Below are 19,297 nucleotides of genomic sequence, written 5' to 3' on the forward strand. Positions count from 1 at the left end.
CACCTCCTCCCTACCTCCTCCCAAAACACCTAAACACCCGCACTCACCCACCCAACAGACAATCACACTCACCAACCCAACAGACACCCAGCGCCCACAAGCATTCTATGCATACACTTGAACCCAAAACATCCAGACCAACACATCTGACAACCACTCCCTCTCCCTCCACTCCCAGACCCTTTTGCCATGACCGCCCGGTGTGTAAAAAGGTCTTCCTCTGTGCGTTTTCCCAGATCCCCACCCTGTGAGACCCCCAAGTGTGCTGTGTCTCTCCCCAAGTCCAGCTCCTCTACCTCCTATACCCCCCTAGTAGTGCCCATACCTCTCCCCCTGCCAAGAAGTATATCCCTCCCAAGCCCAGGCCCAAGGACATGCTTCCCAAGACCAAACCCAAGGACCCCTCCCCAAGCCCAAGCCCAAACCTCCCACTCCAACTTCCCCTAATCCTTGAGGTGCCTGCCTGCCCCCTTAGTGCCCCTATCCCGTGGAGGTCATTTTGCAGTCAGCAGTCAAGTAGGGGCACAATGTGGTGCTGTTTGTACCTTGGGCACCTAAGACTTTCGGCTGGCCAATGACCTTTGAATTGTATATAGTTCTTATGTTTTATTCGCAGGACACATATCAATACATCTGGGCCAACCTGCTGTTGGCTTCGATGGTAGCATACTTGTCCTGCCTTTCTTTCCATATGTACTGTTTAGTGTTTGAGGGTGTTGGTTTATGTGTGTGTGACTTGTGTGTGTGTGTGCTGGTTGTGCTCGCTGTTGTGCCTGGGCTACATGTGTGTGTGTCACCCTGCTATTGGTCCCAATGTCATTGCTGTGTTTTATGTGTTGGATATGTTTGTGTATGTCCCAAGCATGTGTGTAGCCAAATTGTGTATAGTTAGTGTTGGCATGTGTAAAGGTTGTGTTGTGTGTCCTTGTGTGGTTGCTGTGTGTGTGTGTGTGTGCATCTGTGTGGTGTTGGCCATATCCTATGTGTTGTGTGTGGTGTGGATGTGGTGTGACAAATAGTTTGTTGTATGGCTGTGTAATAGTGATGATTGGTTGTGTGATGTTGTTACGTGTTGTATGTATGTGTTGTCATGTAGAGGTGTGCAGTGAGAGTGCTTGGTGAAGAGTTTGTGGAGGTGGTGTGTGTGTGCAGGTTGTTGTGTGTACGGCACATATGTGTTGGCCATGGTGTGTAGTTTGGGTGTACATATGTGTAGTATGTGTGGCATTGTGTGTATGTAGGTGTGTTTGTATGGATGTGTGATTACGTGTGTGTGTGTGTGTGTGTCCGTCGTAAGCCATACCAGATGTGTGTGTGGTGTGTGGGTGTGTACTATTGTCTTTCCCTTCAGTGTGTGCTAGGTCTGTGTACTTAGGGTTGTTGTCTTCATCATCGTCACTGGTCCAGAGTCATTGTGTGAGCAGGAGCAGTGGGATGACTTTGAGTTCAAGCTCCATGACGGGTCTGTGCAGGTCTTGAGTGTTTCCTTTTATAGAGTTGGTTTCTTCCAGGGTTTTGGTGGTGGTGCGACTGCGTCAGAAACCCTGGCGGTGTAGAGCCTCATTGTAAGGAAATGCCTCCTTGGCATGGTTGCCCCCTGACTTTTTGCCTTTGCTGATGCTATGTTTACAATTGAAAGTGTGCTGAGGCCTGCTAACCAGGCCCCAGCACCAGTGTTCTTTCCCTAACCTGTACTTTTGTATCCACAATTGGCAGACCCTGGCATCCAGATAAGTCCCTTGTAACTGGTACTTCTAGTACCAAGGGCCCTGATGCCAAGGAAGGTCTCTAAGGGCTGCAGCATGTCTTATGCCACCCTGGAGACCTCTCACTCAGCACAGACACCCTGCTTGCCAGCTTGTGTGTGCTAGTGAGGACAAAACGAGTAAGTCGACATGGCACTCCCCTCAGGGTGCCATGCCAGCCTCTCACTGCCTATGCAGTATAGGTAAGACACCCCTCTAGCAGGCCTTCCAGCCCTAAGGCAGGGTGCACTATACCATAGGTGAGGGTACCAGTGCATGAGCATGGTACCCCTACAGTGTCTAAATAAAACCTTAGACATTGTAAGTGCAGGGTAGCCATAAGAGTATATGGTCTGGGAGTCTGTCAAACACGAACTCCACAGCACCATAATGGCTACACTGAAAACTGGGAAGTTTGGTATCAAACTTCTCAGCACAATAAATGCACACTGATGCCAGTGTACATTTTATTGTAAAATACACCACAGAGGGCACCTTAGAGGTGCCCCCTGAAACTTAACCGACTATCTGTGTAGGCTGACTAGTTTTAGCAGCCTGCCACAAACCGAGACATGTTGCTGGCCCCATGGGGAGAGTGCCTTTGTCACTCTGAGGCCAGTAACAAAGCCTGCACTGGGTGGAGATGCTAACACCTCTCCCAGGCAGGAATTGTCACACCTGGCGGTGAGCCTCAAAGGCTCACCTCCTTTGTGCCAACCCAGCAGGACACTCCAGCTAGTGGAGTTGCCCGCCCCCTCCGGCCAGGCCCCACTTTTGGCGGCAAGGCCGGAGAAAATAATGAGAATAACAAGGAGGAGTCACTGGCCAGTCAGGACAGCCCCTAAGGTGTCCTGAGCTGAGGTGACTCTAACTTTTAGAAATCCTCCATCTTGCAGATGGAGGATTCCCCCAATAGGGTTAGGATTGTGACCCCCTCCCCTTGGGAGGAGGCACAAAGAGGGTGTACCCACCCTCAGGGCTAGTAGCCATTGGCTACTAACCCCCCAGACCTAAACACGCCCTTAAATTTAGTATTTAAGGGCTACCCTGAACCCTAGAAAATTAGATTCCTGCAACTACAAGAAGAAGGACTGCCTAGCTGAAAACCCCTGCAGCGGAAGACCAGAAGACGACAACTGCCTTGGCTCCAGAAACTCACCGGCCTGTCTCCGGCCTTCCAAAGATCCTGCTCCAGCGACGCCTTCCAAAGGGACCAGCGACCTCGACATCCTCTGAGGACTGCCCCTGCTTCGAAAAGACAAGAAACTCCCGAGGACAGCGGACCTGCTCCAAGAAAAGCTGCAACTTTGTTTCCAGCAGCTTTAAAGATCCCTGCAAGCTCCCCGCAAGAAGCGTGAGACTTGCCACACTGCACCCGGCGACCCCGACTCGGCTGGTGGCGATCCAACACCTCAGGAGGGACCCCAGGACTACTCTGATACTGTGAGTACCAAAACCTGTCCCCCCTGAGCCCCCACAGCGCCGCCTGCAGAGGGAATCCCGAGGCTTCCCCTGACCGCGACTCTTTGAACCTAAAGTCCCGACGCCTGGGAGAGACCCTGCACCCGCAGCCCCCAGGACCTGAAGGACCGGACTTTCACTGGAGGAGTGACCCCCAGGAGTCCCTCTCCCTCGCCCAAGTGGAGGTTTCCCCGAGGAATCCCCCCCTTGCCTGCCTGCAGCGCTGAAGAGATCCCGAGATCTCTCATAGACTAACATTGAAAACCCGACGCTTGTTTCTACACTGCACCCAGCCGCCCCCGCGCTGCTGAGGGTGAAATCTCGGTGTGGACTTGTGTCCCCCCCGGTGCCCTACAAAACCCCCCTGGTCTGCCCTCCGAAGACGCGGGTACTTACCTGCAAGCAGACCGGAACCGGGGCACCCCCTTCTCTCCATTCTAGCCTATGTGTTTTGGGCACCACTTTGAACTCTGCACCTGACCGGCCCTGAGCTGCTGGTGTGGTGACTTTGGGGTTGCTCTGAACCCCCAACGGTGGGCTACCTTGGACCAAGAACTAAGCCCTGTAAGTGTCTTACTTACCTGGTTAACCTAACAAATACTTACCTCCCCTAGGAACTGTGAAAATTGCACTGTGTCCATTTTTAAAACAGCTATTTGTGAATAACTTGAAAAGTGTACATGCAATTTTGATGATTTGAAGTTCCTAAAGTACTTACCTGCAATACCTTTCGAATGAGATATTACATGTAGAATTTGAACCTGTGGTTCTTAAAATAAACTAAGAAAAGATATTTTTCTATACAAAAACCTATTGGCTGGATTTGTCTCTGAGTGTGTGTACCTCATTTATTGTCTATGTGTATGTACAACAAATGCTTAACACTACTCCTTGGATAAGCCTACTGCTCGACCACACTACCACAAAATAGAGCATTAGTATTATCTATTTTTACCACTATTTTACCTCTAAGGGGAACCCTTGGACTCTGTGCATGCTATTCCTTACTTTGAAATAGCACATACAGAGCCAACTTCCTACATTGGTGGATCAGCGGTGGGGTACAAGACTTTGCATTTGCTGGACTACTCAGCCAATACCTGATCACACGACAAATTCCAAAATTGTCATTAGAAATTGATTTTTGCAATTTGAAAAGTTTTCTAAATTCTTAAAAGACCTGCTAGGGCCTTGTGTTAGATCCTGTTTAGCATTTCTTTTAGAGTTTAAAAGTTTGTAAAAGTTTGAATTAGATTCTAGAACCAGTTGTAGATTCTTAAAAAGTATTCCAACTTTTAGAAGCAAAATGTCTAGCACAGATGTGACTGTGGTGGAACTCGACACCACACCTTACCTCCATCTTAAGATGAGGGAGCTAAGGTCACTCTGTAAAATAAAGAAAATAACAATGGGCCCCAAACCTACCAAAATACAGCTCCAGGAGCTTTTGGCAGAGTTTGAAAAGGCCAACCCCTCTGAGGGTGGCAACTCAGAGGAAGAGGATAGTGACTTGGAGGACAATTCCCCCCTACCAGTCCTATCTAGGGAGAACAGGGTCCCTCAAACCCTGACTCCAAAAATAATAGTCAGAGATGCTGGTTCCCTCACAGGAGAGACCAACACCTCTGAAATCACTGAGGATAGCCCCAGTGAAGAGGACATCCAGTTAGCCAGGATGGCCAAAAGATTGGCTTTGGAAAGACAGATCCTAGCCATAGAGAGGGAAAGACAAGAGATGGGCCTAGGACCCATCAATGGTGGCAGCAACATAAATAGGGTCAGAGATTCTCCTGACATGTTGAAAATCCCTAAAGGGATTGTAACTAAATATGAAGATGGTGATGACATCACCAAATGGTTCACAGCTTTTGAGAGGGCTTGTGTAACCAGAAAAGTGAACAGATCTCACTGGGGTGCTCTCCTTTGGGAAATGTTCACAGGAAAGTGTAGGGATAGACTCCTCACACTCTCTGGACAAGATGCAGAATCTTATGACCTCATGAAGGGTACCCTGATTGAGGGCTTTGGATTCTCCACTGAGGAGTACAGGATTAGGTTCAGGGGGGCTCAAAAATCCTCGAGCCAGACCTGGGTTGACTTTGTTGACTACTCAGTGAAAACACTAGATGGTTGGATTCAAGGCAGTGGTGTAAGTAATTATGATGGGCTGTACAATTTATTTGTGAAGGAACACCTGTTAAGTAATTGTTTCAATGATAAACTGCATCAGCATCTGGTAGACCTAGGACCAATTTCTCCCCAAGAATTGGGAAAGAAGGCGGACCATTGGGTCAAGACAAGGGTGTCCAAGACTTCAACAGGGGGTGACCAAAAGAAAGGGGTCACAAAGACTCCCCAGGGGAAGGGTGATGAGACAACCAAAACTAAAAATAGTCAAGAGTCTTCTACAGGCCCCCAAAAACCTGCACAGGAGGGTGGGCCCAGAGCCTCTTCACAAAACAATGGGTACAAGGGTAAAAACTTTGATCCCAAAAAGGCCTGGTGTCATAGCTGTAAACAGCATGGACACCAAACTGGAGACAAGGCCTGTCCCAAGAAAGGTTCCACTCCAAACTCCCATCCAGGTAACACTGGTATGGCTAGTCTCCAAGTGGGATCAACAGTGTGCCCAGAGCAAATCAGGGTCCACACTGAAGCTACTCTAGTTTCTGAGGGTGGGGTGGATTTAGCCACACTAGCTGTCTGGCCACCTAACATGCAAAAATACAGACAGCAACTCTTAATTAATGGGACTAGAATAGAGGGCCTGAGGGATACAGGTGCCAGTGTCACCATGGTGACAGAGAAACTGGTTTCCCCTGGCCAATACCTGACTGGAAAAACTTACACAGTCACCAACGCTGACAATCAGAGAAAAGTACATCCCATGGCAATGGTTACTTTAGAATGGGGAGGGGTCAATGGCCTGAAACAGGTGGTGGTCTCCTCAAATATCCCAGTGGACTGTCTGCTTGGAAATGACCTGGAGTCCTCGGCATGGGCTGAGGTAGAGCTAAAAACCCATGCAGCAATGCTGGGTATCCCTGAACTGGTATGTGTGAAAACAAGAGCACAGTGCAAGGCACAGGGTGAACAAGTAGAGCTGGAGTCTGGAAGAATGGCCCAGCCTACCAAGAGAACAGGAAAGTCAGTTGGGAAACCAACTACAACACAGCAAAAGAAAGGGAACCTCTCTTCTCAGGAAGAAGTTCTGCCCTCTGAGGGAACTGAGCCTTTGGAGCTTGAACCTTATCAGGTTGAGCTCTTAGGCCCAGGGGGACCCTCAAGGGAGGAGCTGTGTAAGGGACAAGAAACCTGTCCCTCTCTTGAAGGCCTTAGGCAGCAAGCTGCTGAAGAGTCCAAAGGCAAGAAAAATGGAACGCATAGGGTCTATTGGGAAGATGGGCTCCTGTACACTGAGGCCAGAGACCCCAAACCTGGTGCCACTAGGAGAGTGGTAGTGCCTCAGCTGTTCAGGAAGTTCATCCTAACATTGGCCCATGACATTCCCCTTGCTGGACATTTGGGACAAACCAAGACGTGGGAGAGGTTAGTCAACCACTTCTACTGGCCCAATATGTCCAACATGGTTAAGGAGTTTTGCCTCTCCTGCCCCACCTGTCAAGCCAGTGGTAAGACAGGTGGGCATCCAAAGGCCCCCCTCATTCCACTTCCAGTGGTGGGGGTTCCCTTTGAAAGAGTGGGTGTGGACATAGTTGGTCCACTGGAACCTCCCACAGCCTCAGGAAATATGTATATCCTGGTAGTAGTGGATCATGCTACCAGGTATCCTGAAGCTATTCCCCTTAGGTCGACTACTGCCCCTGCAGTAGCCAAGGCCCTCATTGGTATCTTTACCAGAGTGGGTTTCCCTAAGGAGGTGGTGTCTGACAGAGGTACCAACTTCATGTCAGCATACCTAAAGCACATGTGGAATGAGTGTGGAGTGACTTATAAATTCACTACACCATACCATCCACAAACTAATGGCTTGGTTGAGAGATTCAACAAGACATTAAAAGGCATGATCATGGGGCTCCCAGAAAAGCTCAAAAGGAGATGGGATGTCCTCTTGCCATGTCTGCTTTTCGCTTACAGAGAGGTGCCACAGAAGGGAGTAGGATTCTCACCCTTTGAACTTCTGTTTGGTCATCCTGTAAGGGGACCACTTGCCCTTGTTAAAGAAGGCTGGGAGAGACCTCTCCATGAGCCTAAACAGGACATAGTGGACTATGTACTTGGCCTTCGCTCTAGAATGGCAGAGTACATGGAAAAGGCAACCAAAAACCTTGAGGCCAGCCAACAGCTCCAGAAGTTTTGGTATGACCAAAAGGCTGCACTGGTTGAGTTCCAACCAGGGCAGAAAGTCTGGGTTCTGGAGCCTGTGGCTCCCAGGGCACTCCAGGACAAATGGAGTGGCCCTTACCCAGTACTAGAGAGGAAGAGTCAGGTCACCTACTTGGTGGACCTGGGCACAAGCAGGAGCCCCAAGAGGGTGATCCATGTAAACCGCCTTAAGCTCTTCCACGACAGGGCTGATGTCAATCTGTTGATGGTAACAGATGAGGATCAGGAGGCAGAGAGTGAACCTCTCCCTGATCTTCTGTCATCAGACCCAAAAGATGGTACAGTAGATGGAGTGATCTACTCAGACACCCTCTCTGGCCAACAGCAAGCTGATTGTAGGAGAGTCCTACAACAGTTTCCTGAACTCTTCTCCTTAACCCCTGGTCAGACACACCTGTGTACCCATGATGTGGACACAGGAGACAGCATGCCTGTCAAGAACAAAATCTTTAGACAGTCTGACCATGTTAAGGAAAGCATCAAGGTGGAAGTCCACAAGATGCTGGAATTGGGAGTAATTGAGCGCTCTGACAGCCCCTGGGCTAGCCCAGTGGTCTTAGTCCCCAAACCTCACACCAAAGATGGAAAGAAAGAGATGAGGTTTTGTGTGGACTACAGAGGGCTCAATTCTGTCACCAAGACAGATGCCCATCCAATTCCAAGAGCTGATGAGCTCATTGATAAATTAGGTGCTGCCAAATTTCTAAGTACCTTTGACTTGACAGCAGGGTACTGGCAAATAAAAATGGCACCTGGAGCAAAAGAAAAGACAGCATTCTCCACACCTGATGGGCATTATCAGTTTACTGTTATGCCCTTTGGTTTAAAGAATGCCCCTGCCACCTTCCAAAGGTTGGTGAATCAAGTCCTTGCTGGCTTGGAGTCCTTTAGCACAGCTTATCTTGATGATATTGCTGTCTTTAGCTCCACCTGGCAGGATCACCTGGTCCACCTGAGGAAGGTTTTGAAGGCTCTGCAATCTGCAGGCCTCTCTATCAAGGCATCCAAATGCCAGATAGGGCAGGGAACTGTGGTTTACTTGGGACACCTTGTAGGTGGAGGCCAAGTTCAGCCACTCCAACCCAAGATCCAGACTATTCTGGACTGGGTAGCTCCAAAAACCCAGACTCAAGTCAGGGCATTCCTTGGCTTGACTGGGTATTACAGGAGGTTTGTGAAGGGATATGGATCCATTGTGACAGCCCTCACTGAACTCACCTCCAAGAAAATGCCCAAGAAAGTGAACTGGACTGTGGAATGCCAACAGGCCTTTGACACCCTGAAACAAGCAATGTGCTCAGCACCAGTTCTAAAAGCTCCAGATTATTCTAAGCAGTTCATTGTGCAGACTGATGCCTCTGAACATGGGATAGGGGCAGTTTTGTCCCAAACCAATGATGATGGCCTTGACCAGCCTGTTGCTTTCATCAGCAGGAGGTTACTCCCCAGGGAGCAGCGTTGGAGTGCCATTGAGAGGGAGGCCTTTGCTGTGGTTTGGTCCCTGAAGAAGCTGAGACCATACCTCTTTGGGACTCACTTCCTAGTTCAAACTGACCACAGACCTCTCAAATGGCTGATGCAAATGAAAGGTGAAAATCCTAAACTGTTGAGGTGGTCCATCTCCCTACAGGGAATGGACTTTATAGTGGAACACAGACCTGGGACTGCCCATGCCAATGCAGATGGCCTTTCCAGGTTCTTCCACTTAGAAAATGAAGACTCTCTTGGGAAAGGTTAGTCTCATCCTCTTTCGTTTGGGGGGGGGTTGTGTAAGGAAATGCCTCCTTGGCATGGTTGCCCCCTGACTTTTTGCCTTTGCTGATGCTATGTTTACAATTGAAAGTGTGCTGAGGCCTGCTAACCAGGCCCCAGCACCAGTGTTCTTTCCCTAACCTGTACTTTTGTATCCACAATTGGCAGACCCTGGCATCCAGATAAGTCCCTTGTAACTGGTACTTCTAGTACCAAGGGCCCTGATGCCAAGGAAGGTCTCTAAGGGCTGCAGCATGTCTTATGCCACCCTGGAGACCTCTCACTCAGCACAGACACCCTGCTTGCCAGCTTGTGTGTGCTAGTGAGGACAAAACGAGTAAGTCGACATGGCACTCCCCTCAGGGTGCCATGCCAGCCTCTCACTGCCTATGCAGTATAGGTAAGACACCCCTCTAGCAGGCCTTCCAGCCCTAAGGCAGGGTGCACTATACCATAGGTGAGGGTACCAGTGCATGAGCATGGTACCCCTACAGTGTCTAAATAAAACCTTAGACATTGTAAGTGCAGGGTAGCCATAAGAGTATATGGTCTGGGAGTCTGTCAAACACGAACTCCACAGCACCATAATGGCTACACTGAAAACTGGGAAGTTTGGTATCAAACTTCTCAGCACAATAAATGCACACTGATGCCAGTGTACATTTTATTGTAAAATACACCACAGAGGGCACCTTAGAGGTGCCCCCTGAAACTTAACCGACTATCTGTGTAGGCTGACTAGTTTTAGCAGCCTGCCACAAACCGAGACATGTTGCTGGCCCCATGGGGAGAGTGCCTTTGTCACTCTGAGGCCAGTAACAAAGCCTGCACTGGGTGGAGATGCTAACACCTCTCCCAGGCAGGAATTGTCACACCTGGCGGTGAGCCTCAAAGGCTCACCTCCTTTGTGCCAACCCAGCAGGACACTCCAGGTAGTGGAGTTGCCCGCCCCCTCCGGCCAGGCCCCACTTTTGGCGGCAAGGCCGGAGAAAATAATGAGAATAACAAGGAGGAGTCACTGGCCAGTCAGGACAGCCCCTAAGGTGTCCTGAGCTGAGGTGACTCTAACTTTTAGAAATCCTCCATCTTGCAGATGGAGGATTCCCCCAATAGGGTTAGGATTGTGACCCCCTCCCCTTGGGAGGAGGCACAAAGAGGGTGTACCCACCCTCAGGGCTAGTAGCCATTGGCTACTAACCCCCCAGACCTAAACACGCCCTTAAATTTAGTATTTAAGGGCTACCCTGAACCCTAGAAAATTAGATTCCTGCAACTACAAGAAGAAGGACTGCCTAGCTGAAAACCCCTGCAGCGGAAGACCAGAAGACGACAACTGCCTTGGCTCCAGAAACTCACCGGCCTGTCTCCTGCCTTCCAAAGATCCTGCTCCAGCGACGCCTTCCAAAGGGACCAGCGACCTCGACATCCTCTGAGGACTGCCCCTGCTTCGAAAAGACAAGAAACTCCCGAGGACAGCGGACCTGCTCCAAGAAAAGCTGCAACTTTGTTTCCAGCAGCTTTAAAGATCCCTGCAAGCTCCCCGCAAGAAGCGTGAGACTTGCCACACTGCACCCGGCGACCCCGACTCGGCTGGTGGCGATCCAACACCTCAGGAGGGACCCCAGGACTACTCTGATACTGTGAGTACCAAAACCTGTCCCCCCTGAGCCCCCACAGCGCCGCCTGCAGAGGGAATCCCGAGGCTTCCCCTGACCGCGACTCTTTGAACCTAAAGTCCCGACGCCTGGGAGAGACCCTGCACCCGCAGCCCCCAGGACCTGAAGGACCGGACTTTCACTGGAGGAGTGACCCCCAGGAGTCCCTCTCCCTCGCCCAAGTGGAGGTTTCCCCGAGGAATCCCCCCCTTGCCTGCCTGCAGCGCTGAAGAGATCCCGAGATCTCTCATAGACTAACATTGAAAACCCCGCGCTTGTTTCTACACTGCACCCGGCCGCCCCCGCGCTGCTGAGGGTGAAATCTCGGTGTGGACTTGTGTCCCCCCCGGTGCCCTACAAAACCCCCCTGGTCTGCCCTCCGAAGACGCGGGTACTTACCTGCAAGCAGACCGGAACCGGGGCACCCCCTTCTCTCCATTCTAGCCTATGTGTTTTGGGCACCACTTTGAACTCTGCACCTGACCGGCCCTGAGCTGCTGGTGTGGTGACTTTGGGGTTGCTCTGAACCCCCAACGGTGGGCTACCTTGGACCAAGAACTAAGCCCTGTAAGTGTCTTACTTACCTGGTTAACCTAACAAATACTTACCTCCCCTAGGAACTGTGAAAATTGCACTAAGTGTCCATTTTTAAAACAGCTATTTGTGAATAACTTGAAAAGTGTACATGCAATTTTGATGATTTGAAGTTCCTAAAGTACTTACCTGCAATACCTTTCGAATGAGATATTACATGTAGAATTTGAACCTGTGGTTCTTAAAATAAACTAAGAAAAGATATTTTTCTATACAAAAACCTATTGGCTGGATTTGTCTCTGAGTGTGTGTACCTCATTTATTGTCTATGTGTATGTACAACAAATGCTTAACACTACTCCTTGGATAAGCCTACTGCTCGACCACACTACCACAAAATAGAGCATTAGTATTATCTATTTTTACCACTATTTTACCTCTAAGGGGAACCCTTGGACTCTGTGCATGCTATTCCTTACTTTGAAATAGCACATACAGAGCCAACTTCCTACACTCATAATATGTCCAGGGGAAACATGCTCCCCACATGTCTGAAGGTGCCTACCGCCGTCCTCTGTGGCCTGTCCGCACTGGCGCTACTGGTGGTAGTTTGGCTGTGTTATGTTGAAAAGGCCTCCATGGTCATAATTTGGTGGTCTTCAATGCCGGTCCATTGGCAGTACGACCACCGCCGCCACCATGGTGGTCCTGGGACTGCTAAAGCCGTAATGAGGGCCAAAGTAATTATCAGATAATAAATACAAATTATTTGTGATACCTTTTGTTATCTAACTATTCAAATGTAATACTTTCCAGTGAGTGGTATTATTGGAATTTTAGCAAATGGGAATCAGTAACAAACGCTGATGAAGGGAAAGTATACAAGATAAAAAGGATTGTGCGACAACACCTGAATGGTTCAATATGGGAGAAGCAAGAGATTTAGGTTTGTGGGATATAAGTTCATAGTCCCTAAAAGAAAAGGGTGAAATAAAGAACAGTTTAAGTTTGTGCCAGACAATGTAGCTTATAGGGGGCAGAAAGGCCAAGGAGGTCCAAATCTGTTTAAGAACTAATGCTGTGTGATAACGAGCAAAGTGGGGGAAATTCACAACACCACCAGGTTTTTGAAGTTTTAGAAACGTGAGCAGTTGTTTAAATTCCATAGGAATTTGATAACATGCAGTCTATGGATTGAAAAAAGGTTTGTGGGAGTTTAAGAAAGAGCATAGATAAGTAAAACTGAATGATGGGTAACATTATAATTTTAATTGTATCCAGTCTACCATACTGTAGGAGGGACGGGCAAAAATACAGCTTAGGAGGCTTGTCTGGTTTACGCATTTTAGCTTTTGTTTAGGAAGATATATAAAGAAAACAGAGTATGGATAAATATTCCTTAGGTTATCTAGTGCGGCTGGGTGATTGTCATCCTCCAGGTCAGGTAGTAGGCGATAGGACTGTTTTTTCTTTCTTTTCCACAGGTCCCAGGTGTGAGTTGCTGCTGCCAGCGCCTGCAAGGAAACAGGGAAGGAAGTGGTAAGTATTCACTGTCCCCCAGAGTGATTTGTATTTTTCTTCACCAAAACACCTGTGATTCCTAATGCCTTTATGACCTTTTCCCTATGGCAGAATGGCCTCACAACATAAGTTGTATTTCAAAAATTATAATAGACTAATACATGGATTTCCTAGTGGTCATGGGGTATCTGGGGTATGGTGCCATTTTTATAAATACAGCGCATCAAGATATAGATATATGACCCTCAACCGAATGACATCTGTGTCTTTGATATTGCACACGTCTTTAGTGAGTTATGGTAATGGCGGCATACACAAAGGTAAAGAGAACCATGAGACTAGTGCAACCTCCGTGAATGCAATACACAAAGAAAAAACTTTACTTATTGAAAATAAATCCATGCATGCTTTCATGAGCTTCCTCATCCCAGGTCACTCATTGCACTTGTCACAACTCTCCTGAGTCATGACTGGCTTTTGTGTGTCCTCTGGTGGCGTCCACCAGACCTACCACCAGGCCTGCATGGGGTCTTCAGTGGAGCCTGCTTCTCTGGGCCTCTCTTCTGACACTCCGGTGAGGCTATCTACAGTTTCCCACCAAACAGGATCCTCTTCTCCTGGAGCACTATCCTGGTGTGCTTCTTCAGCATCCTTCGTCTCTGAGTCGTTTCCAGAATTCTACTGTGTGCACTTTCCTGGTCTGCCTCCTTTTTTAACTCCTGCTACTCTGCCTCCCTTCACCTGAAAGGAGAAATCCATTCTTAAAGTTTGCAGCATTTTTCTGTATGCAGACCTCCTCTGCTTTATTGGCCTTCCTTTGTTTTTCTTGTAGGTTCCGACGACGCTGTGGGAGGAGTGAGGGAGGATCAATGGCACTTTTTACAGGTAAGGAGGAAGAGCTGGATGAGTCTTTTCCACAATGCTCCACCATTACTCTCTTCCCTGGAAGAAAGTAATCTAGAGGGTATTGGGACAAAAAGTCTGCATTAGTTTGCTCCTTTCCTTTCCTTTGTTTTCGGGTACAATAACCCATCTTGCTTAAAAAACCTGGGAAGCTACAGTTTGGAGGTCCTCTTCTTCGCTGGCCTTACGCCAAGCTCCCCTAAAAAGAGGTTCTTCCCTCTGAGCTGCTCAGAAATTCCTGTCTGAGTACCAGACATATTAATCTGTCTAGGCAGGCAAGACCCTCTGCGTCACCTGCCTTTCTGTTCTCTTTTGCACGTTAGTCTTTCAGTTCTTTGGAAGGGACCACTTGTTATCCTCCACCCGTGAAAAGGAAGCCCTTTCCCACAAAGAGTCCCCCTTTCTCTGAATCTCCTGAACAAGGGTATCCAGCTTGGGGTAAACAGTACACACGATAAGTAGTCCAGTAACAGGATTTACCTCATATTGTAGGTTGATATTGGCTACAGCATACATTTTTTTGGCTCCACAAATGTATTGAATGTTCACTACCCCTGTCTGCTCAGGGGGGTTTCCTGGGATGAGCTGAGGTCTCATAGCACTTTGATGTCATCCTATATCCAATAAAGAAGGGATAGACTCACCATTTACTTCGATCATGCAACTATGGTGGTCATTTCAACTCGCCGGTCTTTTTACAAGACCGCCGAGGGACCGCCGTGCTGAAGACCGCCAGTGGTGGCGGTTTTCCGCTTGGCGAATTATGACTGCTGGCAGCCCTCCGTCCTTTTCCGGATGGAGAGCCTCCAGCAGCCATACTGGCGGTCGGTGGGGAAGTGGAGGTTGCTTCACCTCCACCGCCCTGTCAACAGAACACCGCCCACCGAATCACGTTACGTGATCCGGCGTGGCGGTGTTCTGTTGACGGGGTGCTGGTGGCGGAGCAGCCCCCATGGATCCCGTCCCCTCCCGGAGGATCAATGGACCAGGTAAGTTGATCGTCCCTTAGGGGAGGGAGGTGGGGGGGTGTTGTGTGTTGTGTGCATGCATGGTGGTGTCTGTGTGAGTATGAAGAGGGGGTGTGTGAGTGCGTGTATGCATGCAGGGGTGTAGTGTGTTTGGAAATGCGTGCGTCTGCCTGTCTGTATGTCTGTATGGATGTGTGCGTGTATGTCTGAATGTGGGTGTGCATGTATGACTGTGTGTGTGTCTGTTGGCATGTTTGTTCGTGTGTGTGCGGGTATGTGTGTTGGTGGTGTCTGCATGCGTGTCGGGTGTGTGTCTGTGTAGTGATGACAGGGTGGGGAGGGGGGTCCTGCCACCTTTGGGGGGAGCAGGAGGGTGGGGGGTGTTGGGGAAGGACTTGGGGGTGGGGGGTGTGGAAGACCCCTATCAGTGCCAGGGAAGGAATTCCCTGGCATTGATAGTGCTTGGTGCCCAACCCCATGAAATCCATGGCAGTCAGCCGGGTCATGATACCGGCGGTCTTGTGATGGCTGCTGGGCTGGAGGCCCAAGTCTCCAGCCCGGCGGTCATCTCCGCCCTGGCAGTCGGTTCAGAGAAGTGGCGGATGACCATGGTGGTAACCATCATGGTCATGATTCCAATTATTTTACCGCCAGCCTGTTAGCGGTAAGAAGGCCACCTCTCCGCCAACTGCCAAGGTCGTAATGAGGGCCTATATGTCAGACGGGATCCAGAGTTTGTATATTACGAGGTCCTTGCCATTCCAATGTCCATCAGGTCCCCTTGTGGGGCAATAATGGGCTATGTGTCCTATATCTTTGCTACTGAAATAATGTGGCCCAGGCAGAACAGGTCTAGGACCAGGCCCTGGTAAAAGTGGAATGACCTCTGGCTTTCGGGATCTGAGAGACTTGCTAGGTCTCTCAGGACCAGGGCCTCTGCCCTGCCAACCACCTTCTTCTCTCCCTCTCTGAAGTTCCCTGACGCTCTTAGGAGCGATTATACATGCTGGTGGTTTCTACGCCATTGTCCAGGGATACTTGACTGTACTGCCTTAAACATTTCTGTACAGGAAGATTTATAGATGCCAAGAACAGTTACAAAGATGTTTTTCCAAGAACATGTTCCTTGGTAGCGTTGTCAGGACTGAGCTATCCATCGGCCATAACATTTGCTCTGTAATACAAGGCTCTAGGGGTTTCATGAATCTCCTCCTTAATTTATTCAAGCCAAATTTGATATGTTTCAACGTCCACCCCTGACCTTTCTAAGATGCTCTTTTTTATGTCCACATAGGGGGCATTGGTTGCCTGATAGGCAGTTTGCAAATCCCCTGTAATTAGGGATCCCAAACACTGTCCCAATCTGTCTACGGGCAACGCAGCCACCAGTGCCAAGTATTCAAAGTTGTTGAAAAAGAAATCAGGGTACTCCCCTCCCACACGTATTTTTGTAGCGCTGCAGAAGTTATGGTGGTGTGGCCCTGTTGCTGGCCCAACAAATCAACCAGTTTGCCAATGGCTGTATCCTGTGACTGCGCAACCATATCAATCTCTTTGGCCTGACTCTGCATGGTCTTACGGAAAGCCTTTCGGTCTTCGGTAGCTGCAGTCAGAAACCTTTCCATGGCTTTCTCCAAACTCTGTTGTCCTTCAGCCCTTTGGAAAACTATAGCCTCCATTTCACCCAATCCCACTTCTGGCAAAAGTAAAGAAAAGCATGAAACTGTTGCAACCCCTGTGATCACAATACAAAAAGAAAAAACTTTATCCGATTGAAAAAAGAAAAAAAACCTGCAGGATTTCACAAACATTCCCATCCTGGGTCACTCACACTTGCTACAACTCTCCTAAGGATTTTTTCTATATGCAGCCCCCCCCTACTCTAATGTCCTTCCTTTGTTTTTTTGTAGGTTCCGACGATGCTGCGGAGGAGCAAGGGAGGATCAATGGCACTTTTTACAGGTAAGCGGGATGAGTCTTTTCCACACCCACCGTGATAGACGGATAACACACCACAGATCAGAGAGGTCTGAAATCTGTTTTTTAAGTTTTCTAAATTCTTAATGAAAGTTTCTTTAATAATAGTAATAGCATAAGTTATTCCATGACATTAGTCATATTATTTTTCCACAGAAATCTCAAACCCTTATATCTATTGTTAAGGTAGAATATGTTAAGGGAAAAAACTTCTGATTTGCTGATATTTGATTTGTAACCAGATACTGAGGAGTTAGAGGAAACAAAATCTAGAAAGGCAGGAATGGAGGTTTGGGGTTTGGAAATATATAACCTGCGTATGTTGTAGCTTTCACTTCTAATTGTTTCAATTGAAAGCTGGAAATGGAGAAGGTCTGTGAATAGTTTCTAAAAAGGATTCTAAGGATAATGTACCTCTTTTAATTGGAAAATAATGACATTGTACTCCATTAACAAAACTGAGGTATTAGGAGAGTCATATAATAAGCAAACTAACTATAGGAAGTTTGGTCCAAACCCATGCCATTTTAAGAACCGAAACATAATTCCCGGTTTACTCGATTGAAGGCTTTTTTACAGCATTTAGAGACAATGTAGTGGGTGGTGCATTATATTAGTAGCTCCATGTAGCACATTTAGAAAAGTTCTAGAATTATCAGTTTTATCAAGACCCTTGACAAAGCCATCTTGTTTGGGTCCAACAGTAAGGGGCTAAAATCATTTATACGAAGAACCACATTTTTACCGAAGATTTTGCAGCCATTGTTCATAAGTGAAACTGGTTTTCCGTTTTTACATGCTGTGATGTCTTTATCTTTTTTGGCATCAGAAAATCATGGCCTCTGGAAAGAAAACCTTACGCACTATTAGTTGAGAGAAAATACTGGGATAGTGGTAGTAGAATAAGTATTAAGAAATGTGAAAATCTAAGATAAATGTAAGTTATAACGCCATCAGGACCAGAAAATTTAAAAATTGCAGTGAGAATCTTCTCATGAGATAAATAATTTTCTAAGTGTTTAAAATCCAATGTGGGATCAGTATTTTTAGAAACAGTATCCAAAAAAGCATCAAGAATGACTTCATTAGAGAATGAATCATCTAAAGCTGAGAATAAAAATCAGCAAAATGGGTTCACATATTACAATCTTTATATAATTTATTTCCAGTTGGATCACAAATTAATTCAATTTTGGATTTCTACTTTTTTGATTTTTAAATAAAAGCAAGTAGTTTATCTGCTCTATTTAAACCTTCATAAAAGCCAGCATTAATTCACAATGATGTATGACTTCCTTGCTGGATGGATGTTGTATTGAAAAATAATTAAGTAAGGCAGTTCAGTGTATATGTGTAATTGGTGTAATAATATGCATGTGCTGTAGCTTTAATTAGGTGTACTAAATTAGAGGAGTTTTTATTAGCAACCTTTTGTTTTTTGGGCAGCATAATTTATAATGAACCCATAGCACCAGCCTTAAAGGAATCCCAAATAAAATGAAACTGAGAATTCGGGTAATGCTGATATCAGAAAATTCCATTATGGAATGATGTAAACCTTTAACAAGATCCAGATTTTGTAGCAGATGATTATTAAAATGCCATCTCTTAGTATGAGTCTGAACAATATGCGTATCCAAATCAACTAATATTGGAACTTGATCAGAGAATAGAATAGCTCCTATTACAGCAGTAAGCAAAGTCTAAGTTAAGCATCTATCCAAAAAGACACAGTCTATTCAAAATCTAGAGTGATGAGTTGGTGAATAAAAGTATATTAAATAAATCAGAGTTATCAATGCTCCAGATGTCAACGAGACCCCTGCTGGAGACCATGCATAGGAATGCCTTTTGAATTTTATTACGAACACACTTAATTGGTGAGCTTCTGTTAAGTCTGAGGCCCGTCAATTGATTACTGTCTCTGCCTGGGATCAGATAAATAGAATTCTAGGACATCAGTCTGGTTCACATGGCTTCCCAATATTGAATGGTCACTCCTGTGAGTCCATTTATATTTAGAAAGGTAGAAATAGTGCCATTCACTTTGGTATCTAAATACAAACAACAATCCACATCATCACACTTGTGCTTCATAACATTAAATGATAACCATTTACGAAAAAGGATAATAACTCCGTTCTTATTGTGTGAAACTGGGGAATAGTAAACCAAGCCCACTCAACTTTCCTGAAATAACTAGCCTCCTTGATAGAGAGGTGAGTGTCTCCTAAGACATTTCTATTTGGCTTTTCAATTCCTGCAGGCGGGTAACGATTCTTTGCTGTTAAGCTGGCTTCTTAAGGCCTTTAAAATTCCAGGAATAATTCTAAGGGCATTCAGAAGAAGTTAAATTGTTGTAAATAATACAGCAATGCCTCCAAAAATAACATTTTGATCCAACAAGAAAAGAAAAGTATGAATTCACAGGTTA

The sequence above is a fragment of the Pleurodeles waltl genome, chromosome 1_1 (genome assembly GCF_031143425.1).
Source record: "Pleurodeles waltl isolate 20211129_DDA chromosome 1_1, aPleWal1.hap1.20221129, whole genome shotgun sequence".
NCBI lineage: Eukaryota > Metazoa > Chordata > Amphibia > Caudata > Salamandridae > Pleurodeles > Pleurodeles waltl.